This window comes from Eumetopias jubatus, unplaced genomic scaffold (assembly GCF_037043125.1).
Source record: "Eumetopias jubatus isolate StellerSeaLion01/CBP00866 unplaced genomic scaffold, mEumJub1_p1.0 scaffold_13, whole genome shotgun sequence".
Classification (NCBI taxonomy): Eukaryota; Metazoa; Chordata; class Mammalia; order Carnivora; family Otariidae; genus Eumetopias; species Eumetopias jubatus.
Genome location: NW_028274819.1, coordinates 51,421,388 through 51,429,245, shown reverse-complemented (window position 1 = coordinate 51,429,245; position 7,858 = coordinate 51,421,388). Strand labels below are relative to the sequence as shown.

At 38.2% G+C, this 7,858-nt stretch overlaps 1 pseudogene; it reads left to right on the top strand.

The window, feature by feature from the left end:
• The first annotated feature begins 248 nt into the window (after positions 1–248).
• On the top strand, positions 249–1,253 carry LOC114219293 (olfactory receptor 56B34-like; annotated as a pseudogene).
• Positions 1,254–7,858: the final 6,605 nt, after the last annotated feature.

The following is a 7,858-nucleotide window of genomic DNA, read 5'->3' as shown; positions in this document are numbered from 1 at the left end:
CTGAGTCCCCTCTGACTTTGTTCTTCTGTAATCTTCCTTTTAGGGCTTATTTTGGCCATCTCAGTTACTCTCTTCTGAACATTTTCCAGAGACAAGAGACATGGTGTAATATCATGATGAAAGGGACTATGAGTGAATCTTAGATCTTTAAATTAAATCTGAATCTCAGCTAAACAGTTAACCAAGCTTCCTTCTTGTTTCACTCTACGTATAGACAGACACTATCAATTAATTCAGATGCCCAAGATATGGATATCTCCCAGAATGCACCCAACAGCTCAAGATTTCAAGTGTCTCAGTTCATCCTGATGGGGCTCCCAGGCATTCACTGATGGCAGCACTGGCTCTCCCTGTCCCTGGCTCTGATATACCTTTTCGTTCTTAGTGCCAACATTCTCATTGTGATCACTGTTCACCATGAGCATAACCTGCATCAGCCGATGTATCAATTCCTTAGTATCCTGGCTATAGTAGACATGGGCCTAGCCACCACCATCATGCCCAAGATTCTGGCCATCTTCTGGTTTGATGTCAAGCCTCCCTGAGTGTTTTACTCAAATTTATGCTGTTCACTGTTTTATTAGCATGGAGTCAGGCATCTTCCTCTGCATAGCTATGGATAGATATGTAGCCATCTGCCACCCACTTCAATACTCCTCCATAATTACTGAAGCTTTTGTGGTAAAAGCCACAGTGTTCATGGTGCTTAGGAATGGACTGTTGACCATCCCAGTGCCTGTACTGGCTTCCCAGAGACACTACTGCTCCAGGAATGAAATTGAGCACTGCATGTGTTCCAACCCAGGGGTCACCAGCTTGGCCTGTGATATTACCATTAATAGGTTTTATCAGTTGGCTTTAGCATGGGTCCTTGATGGAAGTGACAGGGTTCTAGTCTTTATTTCCTATGTTCTGATCTTTCGCTCCATGCTGAGGCTGAACTCTACCGAGGCAATAGTCAAGGCTCTGAGCAACTGCAGCTCCCATCTCATCCTCATCTTCTTCTTCTACACAACCATTGTGGTAGTGTCTGTAGCCCATCTGGCAGGAAAGAAGTTCCCATCTTCCCTGTTCTTCTAAATGTGCTCAACATTATCATCCCGCCAACCCTCAACCCAATGGTATATGCTCTTAGGGCCCAGGAGCTCAGACTAGACTTCCAGAGGGTGTTTGGGTTAGATAAGAATGTGTCCCAAAATGACATAAATTTAAAGAATGTGATATGTCATATTACAAAAGAGCACACGTTTTGAAAACCAACAGACCCAGGTTGCAGTCCAATTTCCCTCTTTCATTAGGAAATATAATTTTTTAGATAACACATGAACAAAAATTCACATTGTCTAGAAATAAAAATATTGCAAACAAAATAAATATGAGAGGTAGTTCTTGCCTAAGTGGAACTATATACTTTGTTTTTTTGTTTTGTTTTCTTTTTAATTTTTTTATGTTAATCACCATACATTACATCATTTGTTTTTGATGTAGTGTTCCATGATTCATTGTTTGTGCATAACACCCAGTGCTCCACGCAGAACGTGCCCTCTTTAATACCCATCACCAGGCTAACCCATCCCCCAACCCCCTTCCCCTCTAGAACCCTCAGTTTGTTTTTCAGGGTCCATCATCTCTCATGGTTCGTCTCCCCCTCCGATTTACTCCCCTTCATTCTGTCCCTCCTGCTATCTTCTTCTTCTTTTTTTTCTTAACATATATTGCATTATTTGTTTCAGAGGTACAGATCTGTGATTCAACAGTCTCGCACAATAGTGCTCACCATAGCACATACCCTCCCCAATGTCTATCACCCAGCCACACCATCCCTCCCACCCCCCCCACCACTCCAGCAACCCTCAGTTTGTTTCCTGAGATTAAGAATTCCTCATATCAATGAGGTCATATGATACATGATTTTCTCTGATTGACTTATTTCACTCAGCATAATACCCTCCAGTTCCATCCACATCGTTGCAAATGGCAAGATTTCATTCCCTTTGATAGCTGCATAATATTCTATTGTATATATATACCACCTCTTCTTTATCCATTCATCTGTTGATGGACATCTTGGCTCTTTCCACAGTTTGGCTATTGTGGACATTGCTGCTATAAACATGGGGGTGCACGTACCCCTTCGGGTCCCTACATTTGTATCTTTGGGGTAAATACCCAGTAGTGCAATTGCTAGATCGTATGGTAGCTCTATTTTCAACTGTTTGAGGAACCTCCATACTGTTTTCCAGAGTGGTTGCACCAGCTTGCATTCCCACCAACAGTGTAGAAGGGTTCCCCTTTCTCCACATCCCCGCCGTCGTGTGTCATTTCCTAACTTGTTGATTTTAGCCATTCTGACCGGTGTGAGGGGATATCTCATTGAGGTTTTGATTTGGATTTCCCTGATGCCAAGCGATGTTGAGCACTTTTTCATGTGTCTGTTGGCCATTTGGATGTCTTCTTTGGAAAAATGTCTGTTCATGTCTTCTGCCCATTTCTTGATTGGATCATTTGTTCTTTAGGTGTTGAGTTTGGTAAGTTCTTTATAGATTTTTGGATACTAGGCCTTTATCTGATATGTCATTTGCAAATATCTTCTCCCATTCTGTCGTCTGTCTTTGGTTTTGTGGACTGTTTCTTTTGCTGTGCAAAAGCTTTTTATCTTGATGAAATCCCGATAGTTCATTTTTGCCCTTGCTTCCCTTGCCTTTGGCGATGTTTCACCATGACCAAGTGGGATTTATCCCTGGGCTACAAGGTTGGTTCAACATCCACAAATCAATCAACGTGATACAATATATTAACAAAAGAAAAAACAAGAATCATATGATCCTCTCAGTAGATGCAGGAAAAGCATTTGCAAAGTACAGCATCCTTTCTTGATCAAAACTCTTCAGAGTATAGGCATAGAGGGTGCATACTTCAATATCATAAAAGCCATCTATGAAAAACCCACAGCGAATATCATTTTCAATGGGGAAAAGCTGAGAGCTTTCCCCCTAAGGTCAGGAACGCAGCAGGGATGTCCACTATCCCCACTGCTATTCAACATAGTATTAGAAGTCCTAGCCACAGCAATCAGACAACAAAAAGAAATCAAAGGCATCCAAATCGGCAAAGAAGAAGTCAAACTCTCAGTCTTTGCAGATGATATGATACTTTATGTGGAAAACCCAAAAGACTCCACCCCAAAACTGCTAGAACTCATACAGGAATTCAGTAAAGTGGCAGGATATAAAATCAATGCACAGATATCAGTGGCATTCCTATACACCAACAATAAGACAGAAGAGAGAGAAATTAAGCAGTCGATCCCATTTACAATTGCACCCAAAACCATAAGATACCTAGGAATAAATCGAACCAAAGAGGCAAAGGATCTGTATTCAGAAAACTATAAAATCCTCATGAAAGAAATTGAGGAAGACACAAAGAAATGGAAAAACGTTCAACCTCATGGATTGGAAGAACAAACATTGTGAAGATGTCAATGCTACCTAGAGCAATCTACACATTCAATGCAATCCCCATCAAAATACCATCCACTTTTTTCGAGGAAAGGGAACAAATAATCCTAAAATTTGTATGGAACCAGAAAAGATCCCGAATAGCCAGAGGAATGTTGAAAAAGAAAAGCAAAGCTGGCCGCCTCACAATTCCGGACTTCCAGCTCTATTACAAAGCTGTCATCATCAAGACAGTATGGTACTGGCACAAAAACAGACACATAGATCAATGGAACAGAATAGAGAGCCCAGAAATGGACCCTCAACTCTATGGTCAACTCATCTTTGACAAAGCAGGAAAGAATATCCAATGGAAAAGAGACAGTCTCTTCAACAAATGGTGTTGGGAAAATTGGACAGCCACATGCAGAAGAATGAAACTGGACCATTTCCTTACACCACACACAAAAATAGACTCCAAAGGGTTGAAAGACCTCAATGTGAGACAGGAGTCCATCAAAATCCTAAAGGAGAACACAGGCAGCAACCTCTTCGACCTCAGCCACAGCAACTTCTTCCTTAAAATGCTTAGTTTTTAAAAGTTGTTTTTTAAGTAGGAGACATGTAAAGAAAGAAGTATGACCTATGGGGGGCAGGGGGAGGAAGCAGTCACCAAAACTGACTCTCAGCGGACCTAGTATTGTGTTTCTCAAAGACAGGTTTCAGAGCAGCTATTATAAATATGTTCAAAGAATTAAAGTGAACCACACTTAAAGAATTAAAGAAAAATATGAGGCCAGTGACTCTACAAGCAGAGAATCGCAATAAAGAGATAGAAACTATACATATTAACCAAATGGAATTTCTGGAGTTGAAAAGTATGAAAACTGAGGGGAAAAAAAAAACTCACCAGAGAGGCTCAACAGCAGATCTTAGATGGCAGGAGAAAAACAAAAACACAAAAACAAAAACCAGCGAACTTGAAAATAAATCAAGGGAAAGTATAGAATCTGAAGCACAAAGAGAAAAAAAATGATTAAAAAAAATGAACAGAGTCAGAGAACTGTAATACAACAAAATACCAACATATGCATAATGCAATTCGCAGAAGGAGAAGAGAGAGCAAGAATGGGGCAGAAGAACACATTGAAGAAATATTAGTCAAAAATAATTTTTGAGGGGCACCTGTGTGGCTCAGTTGGTTAAGCATCTGCCTTTGGCTCAGGTCATGATTCCAGAGTCCTGGGATAGAGCCCTGAGTCTGGCTCCTTGCTCAGCGGGAAACCTGCTTCTCTCTCTCCCTCTGCCTCTCCCCCTGCTTATGAGCTCTCTCTCTCTCTCAAATAAATAAATAAAATCTTAAAAAAATTTATGAAAAAACAATAATCTACATATCAACATCAGAGTCCCAACTATGATAAAAACAAAGTGATCCACATCTACACACGTAAGAGTCCACCTATTAAAGACAAAGAGAAAAATCTTGAAAGCAGCAAGAGAAAAGTAACTCATCACAAACAAACACATGTACAATTAATAATGACTCCTAGAGGCCAGAAGAGAATAAAATGACATATCCCAAGTTCTGAAAGTTCTTGGTGTCAACCAAGAATTCTATATCCAGTGAAATTATCCCTCAAAAATAAAGGCAAAATAAAAACTATCAGAGATAGAAAAAAAAAAGGCTGAGAAAATTCACTGCCAGCAGACTTGCCTTATAGGAAACACTAAAGATAATCACTGAGGAAAGGAAGTAACATCAGACATATGTTGAATCCATAGGAAGAAATGAAGAAAATGAAAATGTTAAATATGTAGGTAAATATAATGACTGTATAAATGTACTTTTTTCCTCTCAAAAGTTCTTTAAAAGACATAACTCTATAGAGCAATAATAATAACACTGTTTTGGTGGGTTTGCAACACATATAGATATAATATTTATACAACAGTGAGAACAAAGAAGGAGAAGGTAATGTAGATATATTAGAACAAAATTCTTATGTTTTATCAGAATCAAGTTTTTATTCATATAAATTGTGATAAAAAGAGGTGTATCCATAAAACAGTATCTAAGAAAATAACTGAAACATAGTTTAAGAATCAAAGGATTAAAATGGTATATTAAAAATATTTATTTCATTCAAAATAAGTAAAATGGTAGTAGAAGAATAAAAGAGGAACAAAAACCAGAGGAACCTGAGACACATAGAAAACAAAAAGAAAGATGGCATATATAAATCCAAACATATAAACAATAACATCAAATGTTCAAGGACTGAACTCTACAACCGAAAGTACTCTGAAAGTACAAATAGTTTGAAATTTACGAAGTAAAAATATAAGTTATACAAACAAAAGTCATAAGTGCTGGAGTGACTATATTAATGTCTGATAAAAGAGACTTTATAACAAATATTTCTAGAGTCATTTCATAATGCAAACAAATATTTCTAGAGTCATTTAATAATGCTAGAAGGACCAATACCTTAGAAAGATACATCATCTGTAAATGTTTGGCACCTTTCAATACAGCCCCAAAATGTGTGAAGCAAAATCTTACATAATTGAGAGAAGAAACAGCTCAATAACAATAGTTAGGGATTTTAATAGGCCACTGTCAATAACTGATAATAACTAGACAGAATATCAGCAAGAATACAGAAGAACAACACGATCGACTAACTTGATTATAACTGATATTTATATAACACTCCACTCAATGACAGCAGAATACACATCTTTTCAAGTACACTTAAATATTTTCCAGGATAGACCATACACTACATGATGAAACCAGTCTCAACAAATGTTAAAAAAAAAAAGAGATAAAAGATTGAAACCATACAAAATGTTTTCTTTTTTTGTTTTTTTAAAGATTTTATTGGGGCGCCTGGGTGGTTCAGTCGTTATGCGTCTGCCTTTAGCTCAGGTCATGGCTCAGGTCATGGTCCAGGGTCCTGGGATCAAGCCCTGCATCGGGCTCCCTGCTCAGCGGGAAGCCTGTTTCTCCTTCTCCCACTTCCCCTGCTTGTGTTCCGTCTCTCGCTGTGTCTCTCTCTGTCAAATAAATAAATAAAATCTTTTTAAAAAATTTATTTATTTATTTGTGAGAGAGAGCACAAGCAGGGGGAGCAGCAGGCAGAGGGAGAGAGAGAAGCAGGCCCCCAGCTGAGCAGGGAGCCCAATGTGGAGCTTGATCCCAGGACCCTGGGATCATGACCTGAGCCAAAGGCAGACGCTTAACCGACTGAGCCACCCAGGTGCCCCCATACAAAATGTTTTCTGATCCCAACAGAATTAAATTAGAAATTCAAAACAAAAAAATTTGAAAAATCCTCAGATGTTTAGAAATAAAATTATATACTTTTAAGTAAACTGTAGGTAAATATATATATACATATGTATGTGGAATTATAAAATATTTCAAATTAAATGAAAATTAATGTATCTGAAGCATGCATAAATGGAAAACTGTAGCTTTATTCTTTTCTTGAAAACTGTAGCTTTAAATACCTCTATTTAAAAAGAAGAAAAATCTCAAATCTGTTATCTAAACTTCTATTTTAAGAAATTAGGAAAAGACAGAGGCCTCCCATCCCCTCCCCTGCTCCCTCCCTGCGCATGCTCTCTCTCAAAAATAAATAAAATCTTAAAAAATAAAGAAATCAGAAGAATTAAAACCAAAGCAAGCAGATGAAATAATAAAAACAGAACAGAAATCAATGAAATAGAAAATTTTAAAAAGACTAAAGAAAACAAAACCAGTAATCCATCCTAAATATTTAAAGAAAGCAATCCGTAAGACAACCTGAATTTTATTTAGAAAAATGTTCATTGCATCATTACTCAAAAAATAAAATGCAGTTCATAAAAAGCATGTCTACAAGACTTTATAATTACAAGGGCACCTGGGTGGCTCAGTTGGTTGAGCACCTGACTCTTGGTTTCCACTCAGGTCCTGATCTCATGGGTCTTGGGATTAAACCCCGCATCAGGCTCTGGGCTCAGTGGAGTCTGCTTAGATATTCTCTCCCTCTGCCCTTCCCCCCCACTCATATGCACTCTCTCTCTCTCTCTCTCGAATAAATAAACACATCTTTTTAAAAAAGACTTTATAATTACAAGGCGAAATTCTCATGAAATAATATTAATTTCAAAAGAAAGCTATAAACTACCTTCAGTAAGTATCTCTCTCTCCTCTCTTCTTTCTCTCTCTCTTTCTCCCCTATTCACTATTTTATATGCTTTGGTGAAAGAATGATAGAGCTTTTGGGGAGCCTGGCTGGCTCTGTTGGTAGAGCATGTGACTCTTGATCTCAAGGTTGTGAGTTTGAGCCCCATGTTGGGTATAGTGTTCACTTAACAAAAAAGAAGACAGAGCCTTTTTGATCGAGTGTGAGATACTGGAGGTGAAG